Source organism: Cygnus olor, chromosome 2 (genome assembly GCF_009769625.2).
Source record: "Cygnus olor isolate bCygOlo1 chromosome 2, bCygOlo1.pri.v2, whole genome shotgun sequence".
Taxonomy (NCBI): domain Eukaryota; kingdom Metazoa; phylum Chordata; class Aves; order Anseriformes; family Anatidae; genus Cygnus; species Cygnus olor.
In genome coordinates this window covers 117,012,686-117,034,013 of record NC_049170.1, presented here as the reverse complement: position 1 = coordinate 117,034,013, position 21,328 = coordinate 117,012,686, and the positions used below count along the sequence as shown (strand labels likewise).

At 40.4% G+C, this 21,328-nt stretch overlaps 1 long non-coding RNA gene across 3 annotated transcripts; it reads right to left on the bottom strand.

Annotated features, from left to right (window-relative positions):
* Positions 1-276: 276 nt before the first annotated feature.
* LOC121066643 lies at positions 277-17,229 on the bottom strand. Of its 3 annotated transcripts, none has more exons than XR_005817898.1 (7): positions 15,588-17,229; positions 14,870-14,987; positions 13,662-13,867; positions 10,229-10,332; positions 8,985-9,099; positions 3,608-3,780; positions 277-604 (listed from the first exon to the last, which is right to left on the bottom strand). It is a non-coding gene; the product is annotated as an uncharacterized LOC121066643 (long non-coding RNA). The 3 variants fall into 3 exon arrangements; XR_005817900.1 differs by having other exon boundaries at positions 3,709-3,780; positions 14,870-14,984; XR_005817899.1 differs by having other exon boundaries at positions 13,662-13,808; positions 14,870-14,984.
* Between the last annotated feature and the right edge of the window lie 4,099 nt (positions 17,230-21,328).

Here is a 21,328-nt window from a genome sequence, read left to right as displayed (position 1 = left end):
ACAAATTGCAGGCTGCAGTTCAATGAATCCTCTACTGTTTTAATGAAACACTGAAAGCAGGCAAAGTACAATAGGATAATTTTTTAAAATATGACAGTTTGTCCTAGGGTCAAAAATATCGTGAATGTTGGTCTTTGGCTGTTTTACATATGTCAGAATCTTACACCAAAATACCATTCAAATGTCAATAACACACTTTGCAAAGAGCATAGAACAGATACACTGTAAATAATCACATTGAGAGGAAATAACACACTTGAAACTGGAAATTCCTTCTTTACTTTTAGGCAGATTTCTCAGTTTATTTTAATGATAAAGGTATCTATTGCCCTTTAAAGTACAGTATTAATAGGTGGCTTAGTTTCACTGTCCTTTTCTCCCACGCGTATTTTTGCAGACTAACACCGACTGGTACACTTTTTAAACCCTCAAATCTCCAATTTTCAGAATGCTCTTCTCTCTTTGTTTCTGGATGATGGTCACAGAGTACAAAACCCACTAGAATAAACAGTTTGTGAACACAAGTTCCACAGGTTTTGCTGTTACTTGAACATGCACGTAGGTCCAAAGTTGTGTAGCCTTAAAAATCCCACTGTGTTGAGACCTGTTTAAAAAAAACATTATTATTTTGCCATGGCCAATTTTATTTTAAATCTAAAATAACTGGATAGGATTCAAAAGAACCATTACAGAGTGACTGATTGAGTAAGGATAGGCATGGGCATATATTTAAAGTAAGGCACCCACATGAGCCAAAGAGACATACCAATACACAAGCATGCTCTAGCACTATGCAACTCTAGTAATTTTTTTACTTTTACCTTTGCTACATTAATCCACAATGTTTATGTTTTCATGACTAGTCTTTTTTGTTCAATGTAGAACATCTACTATGAATAGCAGAGGTTTCCAAAAGCCAGGATTAGGGAGAGGGGAAGTTGTTGAGTTTTGGAAGGGGGTTGTTTGTGTATTTGTTTTCTTACAACTGGCAAAACCCCAGCAGCTATTCTCCAGAAATTTCACAAGAAACATTCATATGGGCAGGAAATCTACTGGCAAGAAATGGCAGATGAAAGAGTTATGTATGTACTGCTGAATGAGAGTTTTGCACCTGCACATTGCTTAAGTTGGAGAACATGCTATTAATATAATCACAATAGCATAACCACCAGGATGCATGGTCATCTACCAAGAAGATTTCGTTTTGAGACTTCTGACACTTTTGGCATTAGTGCAGAACAAGGAATTGAATCATTTCAAACACACACTAAGTGAAAAGCAAAAACAAACTTATCAGGATATCACATTTAAAATTAAGATGAGAACTATGTAACTGAGCCCAGACTGGTCTACTGGAGGTCAAAGGACACTAGTGCAATTATCAGCAGGGATGCCCAGTAAGCAGGGTCAGAGAAGCCCTGTTTTAGACTCATTGACTGGATTATGTTTTATTTCTACTCTATTTATGGATAAACCATTCTTTTTTCCCCTCAGGGTCATTAAACTTAGACTGGAGTAAAGCTGTTCAAAAAACTCCTATGGAACATTTTTTGGGGTCAGGATTTGGTAATTTATTGAAATCAAAATATTTCCAATGCATATCAAAACATATCAACAAAGTTTCAAAACAAGTGTTGTCCCAGTTTCGAAACCTGGAAGCCCTGAGGTCTCTAGTTCAAAGGTAGACTACTTGGTGGGCCATCCTGAAATGACATGCCATCAATCCTCTATCCTGGCAGCAGGGGAGTTGAGCAATGATCTGCCAGCCACGCAGGAGTCCTGTGGAGCCCTGCAGGATTCCAGAAAATCTTAGCCAAAATGTCCCTGCAAAAAAGTTTAGATTTCAATCAATTGCCAAGGTCTCTCTGAAGCTTGCCAAGAAGCTTTACTTTGCAGACTGGTTCCACCAGCTTTTCTCTGTAGAAATATTTTTGTTTGTTTGTTTGTCTTCAAATAAATCATTTTGCCCCAAGTAAAACTTTTTGTCTACCTCAGTAATCACATAGGTCACATAAGTCCTATAACAAAAGGTGTACCTCCCCTGGATCTGTTCCTGGACCAGGTTTCAGGAACAGAAAGGCTATTGCAGACCTTGGAGGTGTGCAGTTCTGACTTTCCAAACTGTCTAACACCTTTGCCATGCTGTTAGTCCTCTCCTTATGGAATTTCACCTTGAGTGGTTTAAGCAGCCATAGAGAGGTAATGCCAAATGTTTCCCTGGGTAGTCCCTGGGCAAGAGAAATTTAGGCCCTCTCCTAGTGTGATCTGAATGATCAGGAGAGCAAGAGAAAACATAATTGTGAGGAAATTATTAAAATCAACTAAAACAGTATCCATTAAAAATGATAATACAATACAGTATGCAACCTCTGTTGCTATCTCATATGAGTATTATGGCATACTAGCACAGATAATAAAACAGCAATTGTAGGAGCCCCCTGGGGGGTTGCAGGGGAATGCTGAAACTTTGCCCGACTGTGGTACAAGAGCTGCTGCCCAGCCACACTGCAGTTACCTCACTCGTGTCCCAGGCCAAGTTCTGCTATGCGATAGCTAGGCCAGGCTCCATCAGGAGCCATGGGAGCCACCTACTCGTCTGGGAGGTCACTGTTTAATCCACCAGAAGGCTAAAATACAGAGTGAGGTTTGTGAACTTAAGGAAGACAAAGAAGCAACATCCCTAGAAAAAGTATTTATTTCTTGACAGATAAATCAACATGGCACACGTCAATATGTTATCAGTGGCAATGTCTTCTGATGTTTGCTTTCTCTGCTTTGTGCACTGCAACATCTACTGAGTAGTGAGGAATACTATGTGGGGAAGCCCTTTTTAATTTGGATGCTCGTCATTTTAATGTCATCTGAACAACTAACCTACCACTTTTATCATTCTGCTATTAAAAAGAAGAAATAAAAACTTTATTAAACCTCAATTACAGAGTACTCATCCAGATTGCTGACAGTCAGTAAATGCCTCAGAAATCTCTGCCATTTCTTTACAGAGACTGGAAGTCAGCAGTCCAGTGAACCGGATTATAAAAGCAGCATATCTGCCCCAAAACGATCGTGCTTTTTCTTTGCGCTAACGTAGCTAAAATGCACGCGCTGGACAGCAGGCTGGCACCAGGCCGGGAAAGGTATTCGCCATTTTGTAAAACAAAGCAGCCATCCATAATCTTTTTTGTTTCCAGATAATAAAAGGAAAGCCTCATTTTGCAACTATAAAAAAAAAAAAAAAAGTTAAAGCAGTACAGCTGTAAGCAGAAATCCAGTCCACTTGTGGTTTAAAGAGCTCCACGCCTACTGTACATAAAATAATACACTGGTATCATTAGCATTGACAACAGCTTGTTTTCAATTTGGCTGCAGATAATGAAATTATCCCCCAAATTACCATAAAGTGGAACAAATAAACACAAAAGCAAACTCTTTCTTTTTTTTCCCCTTCAGCAGCACTGGCTTTCAGCTATTTAGAATAAAAGCAAAGCTTCTGTTTTTCCAGAGCTCCGGCTTGACCTCAAGCAGATAAACGACGCGACATGACAAACATGCAGCAAAGAGTTACTGTGTCCTTCCCCCCGGCCTCTGTTTACATTAGGAAATGTACCCGGGGAGGAGGGAAGGGGAGGCAGGAGGGCTGCCTTTCAGCGCCGCGCTCAGCTCCGCTGGCTCCGGCTGGAGCTGGCCCCTGTTTCTGAGTAAGCTTACTCCACTCCAGATGTGCCTCGGCTCCAGCGTGGCTGCCATGTACAGTAAATCGGCATCTGAGGGCTCGTCAATCTGTGGGGTAGAGCAATTGCGGTCTCGCCAGGCCGCCCCACTGGCACAAACAGAAATCTCCGCTGCTGAACTGGGAAAGGAGGAGGGAGAGGGGCGGCGGGGAGGGAAGGAGGCAAAGTAACGGGGAGCAGCGTGCGAAAGGTGAGGGCTGGGAGGTGTCAGCTCCCAGGAGGAGAAGGGGAAGAAATAAACACTAACAGCCAGCCGGGGAAATGTTCTTAATGCGTTTGTAAATTTACTTGTAAATGTTTTACACTTAAAAAGAAAGGGGAATGCTGCATGTCGTTTGGAAATGCTGGCTGTCTATAGGTCCCCATGGATATACTGGTTTAGTACGACTTGTAACCAGAGCAAGAGAAGCATAAAATAGCTGGGAAAAACACAGCCAATTAGTCTTTACATGTAGATTGTAAAAACAAGAGGGAGAGGGAGAAAAAAAGTAACCTTAGCAAATTGAGTCCCTCTTGTTTATATCCCTGGAATAGGAGCACGAAAAAGCAGAGGCAATGACACCTCCATATCAACGTGCAACCTGCGAAGCAGGCAGTGCTCGCATTCACGGTCCTCTAGGATCTCCTGAGTCTCGCAAGATTTACCTATTTGCTGTCATTGTAAAATACAAATTGTTTCACTAATCAGGCAGTTTGCTTTGGACCTGACCCCAGTTGTACTAACTCCAAGTTGGACGTTCGCTTCTGATCTCCTGCCGCCTACACAGCCTTTGCTAACTGAGTTTTAATAGAATGAGAAAATGATCTTTTCTTTTATAGTAGGTTCAAATGAGCTACCCAGCTTCAAGCTGACTATAGCTATGTTTTCCTAATCATCAATTTTTTATAGCAATTCTGAGGACCAGTATGCCTGCTCCCCCACCCTTGTCTTCTAACAGCGCCAAGACTAAGAATGTAAATAAGTGTTAAATTGAAACACAGAACAAAAATGGGTCAGATTTAGTGTAATTGAGTCATAGTTAAATTTAGTCTGCTTTTATTTGCTAATGTGCACTTTAACAGCAGCTCTATACGCATCTCTGGGCAGAATGAGATGCCTCATTTATTTATTATTTTTGTTGTGGTTGTGCCTAAAATTCTCAGCAAAGGCTCCCAGTCCCATTGTGCCATGCACTGTAAAAGATGAGCTATGCATTTTAAAGGATATTTGTTGTCAGAGAGGCTGTCCTCTGGGTACTGTCAGGATTAAATGGCAGCACCTTAAATGGACAGAAATACTCAGCTGTTCCAAATTTTCAAAAATTGTGAATCAAAGCTGCAAAAAATCATGAGGCCACCGGAAAAAAAGTCACAAGATTTTCCAAAGGGTATATGCAGCGCCCTTTCTTGTCTCCTAGTTTGTGAGCCTTTTTAAGTTTTCCAAGTCACTGTAAGAGTATGAAAGCTACTTTTTAAAAAGAAATGCTCAGATTTTTTTTTCAGTATCCCATGATCTAAAGAATGGAGGTTTAAAAACATCAAATATCTATAGATTTGAAATACAGCCATAAGACTTGGCAATACAACAAACAGATGTATATGGGACTTGATTTTCCTTAGCACCCCATTGACAGGATTGCTATGCTCTCCACCCGTGAGAGTAAATCAGTCCTGTGAGGCACAAGGTGCTCTGATTCTGACTGAGAAGAACATATGTAATATATACAATTACACAATTAAAGTAAATGTGATTACTCTTATGCTTACACTTTGTACTGAGTTTTCAAACATTGGAGGCACAAGTCTGAGAGTGTTGCCTTAGATGCAGGACCACAGAGAAGCACAGCAAGCAAGCAAGCTTGCAGCTGCAGAAAAGCCCAGTCACATTACTAGCTCTTCTCTGTAGGCCAGAAGGAGGCACACCATCTCCCACTTCTTTCTGCCATTTCAGCTTCAAGCCCTTGTCCCTACAAAGAGTTCTCTCCATTGCTTTTTATCTCATACAGACATTTGCAGATGTACAAAATGGACATAAAACAAGTGTATCAAGTTAGAATGGCAAGGGTAGGATCAAAATAACCTCAAAAAAAAATAAAATAAAATTGCGGATCTATCTAAAATTAGTCTTGCCAAAGCACCTGTAAATACAAACAAGGGACTTCCCTCACACTGACAGAAATGCAAACTGAGTGATCAAACAGGTGTTTTCAATGGTCAGCCTTTCCATGCAGAAAGGCAACACAGATGAGTCTCATTAGACAGTAGCTGACTTTAGTGAGGAATGTGACTTTTCCCACCCAATGTTGAATGAGTGGCCCAGGGGAAATATGATACTTAGAGGACACCAAGTGCAGCATGGTTCTTAGCTCATCCACCACAATAATGGCACTAATTGGAGAATAAGTGAGCATAAAGCTGATAATAGCTGTCTGTAAAGAACCGTGTATGATGGTAAGATGATATGAGACAATGCTAAGTGACCATGGAAGAATGTATCTAGAAGCCAGGACACAAAATGAGTCAAGCATGAAGAGGGTGTTGAAAAAGAGTCACTGAGAGAGATAGGAACAGCAGAGCAAAGTGCAGTACGGCTTCAGAGAATCCCCTTGCAGTATTATGCTCCAGACTCCCATCAGTGGTGCTCTTCCACTTTAGTTTTAGTCATGCATTTACAATGGAAAATTAAGTCCTTGCTTACAAGTGTATTACAAGTGAGGCCACTTAACCTCAGGTTTATCACACATATGGTCAGAAAGGACAATTTCCCTGACAAACGTTCAAAAAAGATGCTTTGTATTTCCAATAACAACCACATTTTAACCATGCAATAGAATATTGGATCTACTTATTTCCTAGTGTTTTCTTTTATGCACATTTCATGCACCTAAAAAGTGAAGGAAGGACAGTACTGGCCAGCTATTGTGTGGGCAGATGTTGTGTAATTTTCCACAAAAGCCTCCCTCTTATACAGACCTCTGACACCTGCACTATTTGGAAGGATTACTTTCTGTATCAGCGAACTTCCCATAGGGGCTGAGAGAAGATGAGCAACAGAGAACCTGGCTGCAGAGCAATCCCGCAGAGTACAGTGGGATGCAATTGTCCTTCCCTACTTAAGGAAGATGCAGTAACCTCATGTTCCAGGGAAGGCAAAGGTGGACCACTTCACACATCTCCTAAAAAAATGGAGATTAACAAAAGTCTGTTAAGCATCCTTTCTATATATTTTTTTAAATAAAGTCTAAAAGGATGCCTTTTAGAATGCAGAATAAGATGTATTTCAATATAAATTGTTTGTAGCACAAACTATAAACTTGTCATTTCTGTTCATAAAAGAACAATCAGTAAGTCCACAAGGTTATGTATCCTAAATGTTCAACACCCCAGTAGCATGCTCTTTATGATGCCTTCAACACCTGCAGAGAAATTACATCAAATCTGTAGCAGCGGTATTAGGTAATGCACCAGAGTTCAATGTTCAAAACATCCTGTTCTTTACATAGCCTCTTGTCTTACACAAAAGCAGTTAAAAATAATTGAGCTTGTTCAAGCACCAGATTTACAAGCTTGTGTTCATAGACTTTGTAAGGCTCATCTTGCAAGGTTGTTTTGTTATACCTGTGGGCTGGGGAAGGGGAGGCAGGAGACAGCATGAGAGGGAGGGAAAGCTTTGTGAATGTGTGTTTTCAAGCTTTCATGACAAAACAAAATCACTTCAACAACTCTGTTTTCATGACAATTAATTGCTTTTCTGAGGAGTAAAAAAAAATAGTAAAAGTAAAAAAAAAAAAGTAATAAAATGAGTAACAGAATTAGCATCCTCTAGCTGGACTAAAGATAGATTAAAGTCATGGAATAATTACATTTGTATTTAGAGATCTGGAGGCTTGGATCAGCTAATTAGTAAGACATGACATTTGCAAAACTTGGATGTTAATCCTGATGATCCCAGTTTTGAACTCATCAATCTTTTGAAATGTTTAGAGGAAAGGAAGTTTGGCTCTCCCCTCTAATTTCACACTAGAAGACTCTAACTGGATTCAGTGCTGAAAGAAAAAAAAAAATAGAAAAGACTTTCTGTGGCTCTGGATCTACAGCATCTATGTCCTTATGGTGTATAACATGTACATTGTAATAACCTCAGTGCTAGCTGTTACAAAAGTATGTGAGTAATAGGCCCTCTCCTTGTTGGGATCTGGGGTTCCTGTTGCTGAGTGAAATCTGAGCAGAACAATGCAGTCCACTAGTGCCTTCATGTCCTTGTCACATTCATGAGTCCCAGGGCAAAGCTCTTTGCAATCAAGACCCAAAGCTGTAATTGATCACTTTATTCTTATTTTCACATGCTGTTGAGAGCTTCACTGTTATTCATTCTGTTTATGAAACTCATTTTCACCAGGAAGCAACATATTGATGATATGTTGGCCTGGGAATAAAGGGACATGGCTCAGCCCATCAGCAAATTCTGTAAACAGCTCCTGGCCTTTGTCATAGAAGCATTTCTTAGGTATAGACTGTATTTATATTTATCAGTCTAAATACTGTAAAGACCTTCATTATTGCTTAATACGGTACTTGATGATTACAGATGAAAAACACTAGGAAAAAGTAACAGTAACTTTAAAATAAAATAAAATAAATAAAATAAAATAAAATAAAATAAAATAAAATAAAATAAAATAATAAATCAGTGCTGCAGGATGAAGCCCCAGATAACAAACAAGCTGCATTTCAGTCTTCCATTGAAGAGTCTTCAGTTTATACCAGATCAGACTGGAGCCCAGTTATTTTAGCCCAACACCTACATACAGTCTGTTTGTAACATATCCCTCATAAAGCTCTTCCTCTTACTTCCTGTGAATGGGAATATTACAAAACTGCACAGAGGAAGTGGAAGTTTAAGAGCCTTGCAGAGAACAGATGGAAAATGTGATAGGAAACTGAAAAACAAACTTATTATGTTTTCATACATGTTAGTTGCACTTAAAAAAGGTTAACTTCCATTCATATCTTTCTCTAAAGTTTCTGCCCAGTATTTTTCATTCTTGTACTAGTATTTATACGCTGTAAGGTCTTCTCCCAATAACAATAGTAAAAGAGTCTGGTAAATGTTTTATTATCAAAGGCAGTAAAAAGTCGTATTTTATGTAGAGGAAATAAGCCAGAATCAATAAAGATATAACTTGTCTCTATTAACACACTGGAACAAAATTTCTCAATTAATTTTTCCCAAAATGCAGTTCCCTTTACTGGGATTCTCTTGATGATTTTTACCAAGGTTTTCTCGGCAGGAAATAGTGGACAAACTCCAGATCTCTGAAAGAATGACAAAACAGTATGAAGTACAGGATCTCCCACAAGAATGCTAGAAACTTCGCCTCTCATGGACCTGGGAAAGACCAAACAAAATTTACACACAACCTGAACCCAGACTGGGGTCTGGCATTTGAATAATCCTGCAGCATTTTCAATCCATCTCATTCTATCTTAGTAACTGCTTTATTTTTTAAAGCAAGCTAGGCTCAAAAGATCTTCCTTAGGCCTCTCCTACATCAGCTGATTTTCAAATTCTTTGCATCCACCAGCACATCTGAAATGAGAATACTTATTTTGCATTGTAAATTGTGAAATAAAATTTTGACCATTTTAAGTCTGTAAACATCAAATTATTCTGAATGTTTTGTCTTCTGTTGTTACTAGCCACTAAAGATTGATGTTCCCTTGTAACTCCTTGCTGATTAACACATTCCTCTGGGTGCCTAATTTGTGAGAGATTTACACTGTGCAAACACTGTTTACAGAGAGCACTTGATTCTCTCTAAATCAATTAGATATGCCTTTTCAGGAACATTTTCTCTTCTTCTACCAGAAGAGGGGTCTTGTTTTTTACCTGCAACAAGGGTTCCAAGACGACATCACCTCTGAGAAGCCACGGGGCAGCTTGGAAATAAAATGGGCTTGCCAGTGCTGCCTCATGTATAATTGAAATGCAATTTAAGGGGTCTTCAGAGGAATTTCTCCAACTCTGGAGGAGGCCGATCAGCAATCTGACCTCCAATAAAGACAACAGAAGGAAGCTCCCTTTGAAAGATAGAGGGAACTTTTTTCTTTGAAAAGCATTCTTAGGTGCCGTCTGCTGATACAGTGCAGACTTATCTCCTGAGGTCCAGACAAGTCTGTGTTACTGATTATGCCAATATACCTCATGCAGTTCTCACTGCCCTTATCTAAGAATGGGAAAAGTCAAGGAGAGCAAGGGAAAAACAAAACAGAACCCTATCCAAATGAGAAGTTTATCATTAGAAGTGTTCGAAATGCATCCAGAGAAATCCCCCTGCCTATATGTGAAGTTTTCGAATTTTACTGTGTTATTATTCTCCATAAAAAATGAGGCAACTTTGTGAACAAAAAGTGAGCAAAATATATCTATAAACCTGGTGGATACACGTAAAAGCAGGTCATTGTGTTTGCAGTTATGCATTGTGTTTGCAAAACAAGCACCTATATCTAAATTATACCTGAAGTCATGATGCTTAACAAAGGCAAATACTGAGTCCTGCATCTGGAACAGTCTGGATGCCAACTGGTTAGAAAGCAGCTTCACAGAAAGGACCTGGGACTCCTGGAAGGAAAACTGAACATGAGTCAGCAGTCTGCCTTTGCAGTGATAAAATCCAGCCTCATACTGGGCTGCTTTATTAAGAAAATAGCCAGCAACTCAAAGGAAATGATTATTCCCCTCTATTCAGCACTTGTGAGACCACATCTGGAATACTGTATCTAATTCTGGGACACTGACAAACTGGAGCAAGTCAAGCTGAGGGCCACCAAGGTGGACAAGGGGCTGTAAAACATGCCATGTGAGGACAGCTGAGAGAGCTGTATTTGTTTGGCCTGGAAAAGGGAGAGCAAAAGGAAAGAGTCTCACTACCGTTTTCACCTACCTAATAGGTGGTCACAGAGAGACTGTTCTTGGAAGTGCACATCAAAAGACAAAAGTGGCAATGGATGCACGTCTCAGCAAGGGAACTTCCATGTATGAGGAAAAAGAATATTCACAATACGATTGGCAAAGAAAAAAAAAAGGAAAAGGAAAAGGAGAAGGGTGCCCAGAGAGGCTGTTGCATCTTCACCCTTACAGATATTCAAAACTTGGTGGGAAAGGTCTTGAGCAACATGCTCCAACTTTGAAGTTAGCAATGCTTCGACCAGGCAATTGCACTAGAGGAGCTCCAAGGGGCCCCTCCAACCTAAATTATTCAATGAGTTTATACTAGTACACAAAAGTTCATCTGTTTTCGCTGTTAACCTGTCTTCCATCTCACATCAGAAACTGAGTAAGTGCATTCTCTGCAAGTTTACAATTTGTGGGACAAAGTGACCCACTGCTGGGACAGGGTAAGACTAAAGAAGTCCTGGAGTTGAGCCAACCAGCATGCCTCAAGAAAGCCAGAGCAGTGCAATAAACTAACCAAATCCACCCAAACATACAGTAAATATTCCCATGACTCAACTGCCTCCACAGCCTCTCAGCTCTACCTCCCACCTCCACAGCCCTATCTAACACTAGAGCCCAAGCTGCCGGATACTTCAATCCAAACAACGTGGTTATACAAGCCCCCTCCAAGCCCAAGACCCAGATCTATGAATCGTGCCTTAATCCACTCCTGAGAAGGCATGTGTTTTTTGGTCAGAATTTCGGGTTGCCTATATTTGGAAAGTCTCACCCACGGTCTTTAGCTGACTAAAGGAAGCCAAAGAAAATGCAAGATGTAGTGGTTACTAAAGCTGAAATCCTCCTTGAATATGACCATTCCTTGTGTATTTATGCACTGTTTATGTGACTACCAAATCTCTAAGAACTCAGCCTCCTCCGTATTTCATTTATAGGGAAGGGATAAGAAAGTCCATTTCTACAGAATTCCCCAGATACAATCTACTGCAGAGTACATCATTAATAAAGATTTTTCTTTTTATTTGTTTCACCCAGAGCAGCTGGTCAGTTGTATCTCTCTGGGGCACGTCAACTAATACATATTATTTCATAAGCTGAGAATTTTTGAATAATACTGTCTTGTCCCTTCCATTTGTATTCCATTACATGGGAGTAAGGAAGTATGTTTTCATTATAAAGTAGAAATTTAAGGTGGAAAAATATTGACAAAACATTAGAAAAGGACTGAGCAGAATTAAGGATTATAAAAATGCTGATAAACCTTTTTATAAACAGCTGTGTTTCATAATGGAAAAGAAGAAGACTAGAATAAATCTGAATCATGCTCATGTGAAGCAGAACTAGTGAATGGCAACTGAGGAAAATGTATTAAAAGCAACAATTCCTTTCCCCTCCCCCCCCCCCCAGATCTCTAAGCACTGAAGTGCCACCGAACTCAGTAGGACTCTATTATTGATTTCAGTGGGAAATGCTGGCCCACTAGCCTCATTTTCACAGTTGGAGAAACTGTGACACAAAAACATTAAATGAGTTGCAGGATATTACCCAGCAAATGGCAGAGCTGGGAACAGTACTCAGCTCCCCTGGAGGCCAGTCCATGCGTCATCCACCATACCACTTCCTCATACTAGAAGGCAGTAACAGAGCACAAATTTCAGGGATTTTGTTCAATGAGAACGGGAGATGGGGAGATCTGGAGTCTCACCTCTGAAGTAAAGGAATCCTGTGGTTGTTTGACTTACATGCAATGTGCAACTGCTGAAACTAACATATGAACATACCTTTGCTTATACACAGACTATTAAAGGCAGAGTCAACAAATCAGGCATGATCACAAGGAGAAAAATTTAATTCAATTTATTTTAGAAACCAGCCATGCAGATTCTGTATGCACTGAGTCAGGAGGCAAGTTTTCAAATCATAATCAAATGTGATTTAAACACTGCTTCTGATAAAGTGGTTGGATCAACTAGTTGGCTAATGTAAAAGGAATACAATGCAAGGGTCTTACTTTACATCAGATGCCTACCAGTCCTCTTCTCTACAGATTGAAAAGGGTGATATCTGGTTCTTTAATAGAAAACATTACTTGTAGCATGATTATTTATATCTCAGTGCTATATGGGTGGCATTTTGCTTTACTCCTGACACAGATGCATTGACTTTGCAGCTTATTCCTGTGAGGGTGTTTTAAAATGATGAATATGAATCAATTTTCATGGCAAATGCTGTTAGACAATTCCCTCTCCCCATGGTCACTGCTGCACATGGTTTGGCATTAGCCTCTCATCTAGGAAGTTTGGAATCCTCAGAACGCATGGGATGGGACAGGACTAAAGGACACCAACTTTTCATTGTTTTGCTGAATGGTTTCAGCCCATGTATCCAGAGCATTTCAGGCTGCCAAAATATTCACAGTTGAAAAATTGCCTCTATATATTTAAGACTCAGGCAGGGGTCCCCTTCCTTTGGCCAACAGGTCATGCCCCTTGTAGGAGCCCCTCTGGTACTGGGAAAACAGCAGCAGCTGCAGTGCTCGACACTGCTTCAGAGTGGACCCACTAGCCTCAGTGGGACTGACAGCTGCACTTACTTGTGACTACCTGTGTGCTGCATTTTTTCCATAAGGTTTCAAACCACTATACCAAGATGGCTGCTACACATGGCTGCTATGATGGATTTGTGAAAATGAGTGTAGCAGCTATGGCCAACACTATGTGAGATGATACATTGCTAAATTCAAGCAACTTAAATTGAAGGAAACAAAATTGGTAGATAATCCCAAACACAAATACAGGCTGTCTGGAGAATGGATTGAGAGCAGCCCTGATGAGAAGGACCTGGGGGTGTTGGTTGATGAGAAGCTCAACATGAGCCAGGAACATGTGCTTACAGAACAGAAAGCCAAACATATCCTGGGCTGCATCAAAACAAGTGTCGCCAGCAGGTCAAGGGAGGTGATTCTGCCCCTCTACTCTGCTCTCATGAGACCTCACCTGGAGTGTAGCCTTCAGTTCTGGGGTCCCCAGCAGAAGAAGGTCACGAACTTCTTAGAACAAGTCCAGAGGAGGGCCACAAAGATGATCAGAGGACTGGAGCACCTCTCCTATGAAGACAGGCTGAGGGAGTTGGGGTTGATCAGCCTGGAGAAGAGAAGGCTCCAGGGAGACCTTAGAGCGGCTTTCCAGTACCTAAAGGGGGCCTACAGGAAAGCTGTTTTCAGGGATTGTAGTGATAGGATAAGGAGTAAACCATTAGTTTTTAACTGTTAGATTTAGACTAGATATTAGGCACAAATTCTCTGTTATGAGGCTGGTGAGGCACTGGAACAGGTTGCCCAGAGAACTTGCAGATGCCCCATCCCTGGAAATGTTTAAGGCCAGCAACCTGGTCTAGTGGAAGGTGTCCCTGCCCATGGATGGGGGGGGTTGGAATTAGATGATCTTTAAGGTCCCTTCCAACCCAAACCATTCTATGATTCTATGATATTTAACATTTTAGCTTAAGTGAAGGCTGTGTGTGAATGGCAGAGCAGCAAAAAGATTATATGATTTATATCTTAGGTTCAGCAACCTTTCAGATGGACCACACCAGACAGTGATTTAGGGGCAGAAATTCCCTGCAATTCAATTCACTTTAAGCCTTTCGACTTTGCTGCCTTGATATAAATCTACTATGTAATTTAGCTTCATGACCATTAATGGGAAATAAATGTTACTGAAGACTTCGATCATTTCAAAATTTTCCTCTGATTTTAATCTTTTAAATCTTGTAACTCAACTTGAAATTTTGGCGTTATATTTCTACAGCAAACACTTTCTTCTTAATGACATTCTACTCATTATACTCTTCCCACCTACCATGAGCTTCACTTTTGGAATGGGTTTGACTTTTATTGTTTTGGGGTTGGGTTTTTTTGTTGTTTGTTTGTTTGTTTAAAACATGCCTTGATGCAGCTGTGTAATATATGACAATAGAGGGTGATAAATACTGAACAGCTGAGGCTGAAAACAAGTTGGGTTAATGGAATGAAGTGAAGGTGATGACACTGTTGTTTTTTTTAAACACAGAAAGTAATGAGATATTTTAAACGATATGTTTTACACACATCCAAAAAGAAATCCTTTGTTTTTCCCCAAAGACTCTCCGGTGTAAAATTCATCCCTAGTGGAGAATAAAAAATAAAATATATAATAATGCTAACCTCTATTTAGTGGCTTTATGAATTCACACAGAGTGGGATAATATTTATGTTTCTAAAATCCAGGTGAAGTAGTAGCCCTCCATTCTGCTGCTAAAATCCTTTCTGTTGCTGGTGTCTGCTAGAAATTAAAGAGTTAAAATGAAGACCACTGAAACAGAGTAAAACATATGTTATAAGCAGCACACTGGGCTCACTGGGCTTCCCACAGGCTAGTGAGGACTGGGAACCATATCTGTAAAGGAAATAAATATGGTGTCAAGTTATGGACAGTCCTGTTAGTTAGCCCCATCTCTGCAACTGATTAGCCCCAGAATGACTTTGGCCTCACATAGATTCTTACAAGCTGTATTTAGTCAGGCTTCAAAACTTAAGTATGCAACACTGTTATTCCCAGTTTACAGATGATTTCTAGGTACAAAAGGGTTAACAGCTACTGCATGGGGACATATTAAATGAGCATCAGGAGCCAGAATAAAATTCAGTTTCCCAACCCTTGTCCACTTACCACAATGTCCACAGTCGAAAGCATTTAGATGGGGGATCAAGCTCCTTGATTGGATGGAGGCTGAACGGATCAATTGGATGGATTGAATGATCCATGAAGCCATTTCTGATGCTTAAGTAAGCACTGCAATTTTCAAAGCTCCTGTCCACCTGCAGCTTTCAAATTTTTCTGAAGTTTTTTTTTTTTTTCTAAAGGTTTCTAAAGGTCACTCACCTATTCTGATTTTTCTGAGACTCACATTCTTAGCTTTTCAAAACATGTAAAAGAATAGCTCTCCATCTTCCAGTTTTCCTGTCCACTGGGGCCTGCAAGAGGCTTTTCTTTGACTTCAGTGCAACTTGTCTCCTATATTCTTTTGCCTCAGTTCTGGAGAGCAATTGTCTCAGGGTGGGTAAATGTCTGTCTCAAGAGAAACTGTTGTGTTGAGAATCACTATCTAATCCTTACCACCCACGCACCACATAATACAAGCAGTAACAATGATGAGCAAATGAAACAGCATAAAAATAAAGAATAAGAAAACAGCACAATCACCCTAACAGTAGTGGCTAGAAAATCATCTTGAAAGGCTTAACTGTTCCTGTGGCACAGAAGCTAGGAGCGATTGTTCTGTGCCGCAATGGCATTGCCCAATAACCCATTCTGTCTAAACTAACAGAGCTGGCTAAATTGTCCTGTCTTGTGTTCCCTTTTAATTAATTGTTTAGTTTAAAGAGAGGATAAAAAAGGCTGGCGGGGATCCAAGCTCAATTGTCCGCTGCTATGACAGAAGAAAACACTGATCAGAATATTTCTCTGCAAAATGAAATGTGTATCTCCTGGGCTTTTAGCAATAGCAAAACCAGTTTACATTTCTGTCTCTAATATGATTCTGTCCTCTAAGTCATTAACAGTTCCTTGATCCCCTCTCTTCTTCCTGCCCCCTTTATCTTATTTATTGAAACTTGTAATATAAACAGCATTTCTTCACCTACTGTCTTTTTGAATTGTTGATTGCCTGGAAAATTGCACTAGCACAAGGTTTCAGGGCATTTCTTCTGCATAGCAGTAGTGTTTCTATCCCATGCAGTACTGTCAGACACCAGCCATCATTTAGGGCCATAACAGGCAACTTAGGGAGCAATCTACTGGACCTGCTTTGCCACCAGCACAAATGACAACAGCACAGTGTGACCCTTGGAGCAACAGGCAGACTCGCACAAGGCTGAGGATCTGGCCATGTGACTGTTTCCAGCTAAAATCACATGCTTCACCCACCACATGCTGGAAAATTAGAGACTGCAGATCTTTCTAAACATGCTTATGGATGTAGAAAACCCTTTCATAAGGAGGTGGGGACGAGGTTTCTTCTGAAAGGCAGCATAGGAAGGGATTGGAAGCACCAGCACTTTTGCCCCCTCGTTGTCACATTCCTTTCCCAGGCCCGGACGACAAGGCGGTCTGCGAGCCACTCTGGCTGGGAAGGATCACATTGCTGAACAGGGACGGGAAAGGGAATGTGGTTTCCTGAAAGGTTTCCAGCAAGTACATGGGAATGGAGCTCTTGAAAGAGACATGGAGCTGGAAGCACTTCCCTTCTGAGAAACACTTCCAACCTGCTCTCCAAGCCAAATGTAATAACAGCTCTGACATTATTATTACAAAGGGGGAAAAATTCATTCTTCCAGCTCGCTGCTGTAATTTCTCCATTTTGAAGCCACACCTACTCTGAGACCTGGAAGTCATGTGGTTTTACATTCAAGTCTGCACACAAGGGGTGCTTGTTGGGCACATCTCTACCAGCACCTATCACTACTTCTTTCTGCAAATGCCAAGAAGACTTTTGTCAATAATAACAACAACAACAAAGAACTTAAAGATTTGTTTTTCAACTTGGTCCCTCTTTTTATCTATTTTGACTTACATGGAATATATTGCCACAAGTTGGCTGCACTACATGACAAGGTCTTTCCTACTTTCAGTCATGAGCCAATATCTAGTTGTGAAAGGTCTGTGTGAAAACCAGCTACCTTGCCATTTGACGTGGTAAATTTTAAGTTTGGTAGGATCCTTCTACAGCTGCAAGGTCCCTTCATATCCCCAACTTAATATACTAAACTGTGCAACAAATTAAGAAAAACTATTTGAAACATCTCTCGAAACAAGCCTATCAGAGAATATGCAAACATCCTTATGAATGAACAGTAACAGAGTTGTGCTAAATATTCAGATGACCACTAGAAAGGTTAGGAAATAACATACAAAGGAAGAAATGGAGAAGCAAAAGCAGCAAGGCACTCAGTTTCTGTTTCACCATCCAGGAATATGCTGGAATATGCACAGAAGAGTTACAAAACAAGTGCTGTTGACAGTACAAAGGGGAAAATAAAGGCATTAGAAACAGTATAAATTGTACTGGCATGAATAATGTTTCTCCCCAGACTTTGTTCTAGAAAAAAAAAAGAGGTGGCATTAATTCAGCAACCTCTGTTTCTAAATAGGTTTAGTTAAATTGGTACATTTTTTGTTTAGATAAGGCCTCAGACTCACTGACTCTCTGGAACCCCCGTTTAGTCTTACCTCTAACCACTTTTTCCAGCCCATAGCAGGGAAAAATGTACCACAAGAGGCAGAGCCAGACACCAGTAGTATCGTAAGAGCCTCTCCAAGAGTGTCTCAGCAAACACAGGGCCAGAAATCCATCCTTGCTCACAGTGAGCAATTCACTTGATGAGGACTACTTAAAGAGGCAACCTTTAAGCCACTAGCTTACTGACACCTGACAGTCATCAGCCTGCTATAAAACATGAGTCAGTCAATGAATTACATGATTTTTTGGAAAATAAGAATCTTTAGAACATTCTATTCACATTTCTGTGTATGGATCATTTAACCTCGTGGGTCTTGGGTTGTTGTTTTTGTTGGTGATGTTGTTATTCTTAACTAAGCATATAAGAGCAGTATGAACACAAAAGTTCCTACCAGTATCAGGAAAAAGTAAAATAACATTTTTTTACAGAGTTATGTCCATATTCTAACTAAGGGCTGGGAGGTCTTTTTACTTCTGAGAAAATATGGCCATAACTATACAAATCAAACCTGACAGCATACTTTTCTTAAAATTCAAAATATTTTAGCTGATGTTAGAAAGGCAGGTGACATTTCAGAGAGCTGTTTCTGTAGCATTTCTGGTTTTGCAGTTAACTCAAACATCAAACACTTCACAAACTCATTTTCAGAACAAAGAGGCATGACTATGTCTGACTTTTTTTAGAAAATACACCATACTTTGGGTAAGTGTTTCTTCTTTAGTCTGATTCTTTCATTCTGATAGAAAAACCACAAAATCAAAGATTCTTAATGGATTATAGATAATATCACTAAAAATATCAAGTAGCAACAAAATTCTTATAGGGTGAAGAACACCTAAACTGCAACCAATTTATGTAATAAGATGTACAAATAAGTCTGAGGACACAGCTTCTTCCGGTCAGAGGTAGATGGATATGAGGCATCTAAATCCGAAATGGTGACAAAAAAATAAAAACAAAAAGCCTAAACTTGAGAATGCCTAAAGTCACTAGGACATGTCTTAATTGACATGAAGTACACCAGGTTGCAGGAGATCACATCTGCAAATGTGCAGGATTGCCAAAATCTGTGCTGATGAACACCTGTACTCCACAATATAACCATGATTCAGGAACAAGGTGTTTCTCAGTTTGCATCCTTCAAAATGCAGTTCTTGAAACCAACTTACATGTTTTCAGAACAGGCTCAACACACACTAACAAACTGAAGTCTCCAAAAAAGCTAGCTGTGGTCATTTGCTTGTTTAAATGGAGCAGGAAGAGGAATTTGTGTCAGTGTCATTTTCCAGCTTCTCATTCAAAGCTGGGTTAGTACCATAGAGACACAGACCAGGAAGCAGGATTCCTCCCTCCCAACAGTATGCCCTAAGCACTAAGTGACAGTCACACTCTTTTTTGCGTGCTCTAGTTCAAGCTATCTCAGGGTCCTTGCAAGCATCTGAAAGTGGCACAGGCAAGGAACTACTTAACTCCAGGTCATCCAGTCACTTGCCTGGTAAATGCATGTTTTTAGTGGGGGCCTAAGAAGAGGATTTTATTCCTCCTTCCCCATCCTACATTTTCCCCATCCAGACAAGCACTCTAAGTTGTAAGCGTACCCTGTGGTTACACTGCAGCAAAGCAGTTGACTGCTTGTTCTTGCATACAGTAAAGAGGACACTTGGCCATGGATTATGACTAGATTGAAGAATTTTCCCGCAAACCCCGCTGAGGCTCAGCAATGGCTATGACTTCAGGCACATCCTGACTAAAGTTCAGTGCTCCCTCCTGGCTCGCCCTAGACAGCTGTCTACTCAGTATGAGGGTTTTCCAGCTCATCCTTCTGAATCACCACTCATTGGTGCACTCTCTAGCACTCAGACTGATCATTTCCCATCTGGTGGGGAGATTCCTGAGTTCAGCAGACCTAGCATTAATTAACAATGTGACAGTTGCAGACAAACTGTTCTGGAGCAATAAGCACCCCTTCACATTTGCCTTGCTTTCTGACTGACTCTTTTCCTGTTGAAAATGCACTGGAATGGTGCATTATTAGCATCTTCTCTTTTATTAGAATGATGGTCTTCATGGATGTCAACAAGAGATTTACATGGCAGGCCAGCATGAGACTGATATACTGAATACCCAACAACCCCATCTGTTTTTTGCAGGGTCTCATAAAACCAGCATGTGTGCCCATAAACTCAGAGATGCCATCAGTGACACAGAGCAAGTGGCCACTCGGGCAGAGTTACCTTCATGTGAGTGTCAGAGTTGCAGAGCTGAACATAATTTTCATGAGATTGTGCTCAAAAATTCTGACATTGTAGCCTGTTCACAAATCAGAGGAAGTAAACCTGGAGGGCAAGACATCAATAATCATAGAATGCAAGATTAAGTGACCGAGCAGCAACTAATTTAACCACATTTAAGAAATGACAGTCAACCAGTTTGATCTTGTATTTGAATATTTCCTAGTGACCTCTATAGTTCTGTTTCAGCTCCCATCATGCTTTTCATAAAATATTACATAGAGGCTTTACTGTTCTCTGTCCCTGTCCTGGACACCATGCTCCACGGTGAATTGATGTGGCATCCCTGCTGGGCATGCTGGACCTGCCACTCTAATAAATAAAATAAAAATGGAGATGAGATAACACAGCCCCCTAAACCTAGCAGAAATCTGTCTGAAATGATTCTGAAATGCTCCTACTGTCTACACTGCTCCCTGCCAAGTCTCACCACCCTCTACTGTCATTTTCTCTTCCCTTTTAAAAGAGGAAATAAATGCTAAATCAGCAAGTTGGGCTCACTCCTTAACATAACAATTAGTAACAATACACATTTTCCCCTTTGTTATAAATGACTTTAGTGTGTAATTCAGGCAAAGGACAAGACAGGCACTGCTTATACACACTGTCTCCATCCTTTTGTGAAAGGCCAGGACTAGCTGCCCGGAGATCTCACCAGCCTAGAGACCTGCAAAACAGCAACTTTTTCTTTCCACTGTGATGACATCCATAGCTCTCCTTCTGTGACTGCCTCTCTTCATGCCCAGAAAATCAGGACTACAGGAAATGAACTTCTGACAACAAAGGATAGAGAGACTTCAGACATTCAACAGGCTGCAGATTACAGTATAATCTGCAATTATTCCATATATTTTTCTTTTACTTTTTTTTTTCTTTTCGTTTTTGTGTGTGTGATTGCGGGCGGGGGAGGGGGGGGATGGGGGGGACATGTTTTGCGCTTTTTCTTACACAACAAATGCTATTTATTTGACTTACAAGTATTGTGGACTGTCCTTAGGTTCTTTGGCTACATAAAACATGCCGTTAGGTCACTCCAGCAGTGAGCAGTGGTGGAGTACACCATAACACAGTCATGTTACCTACAGCACCTTGA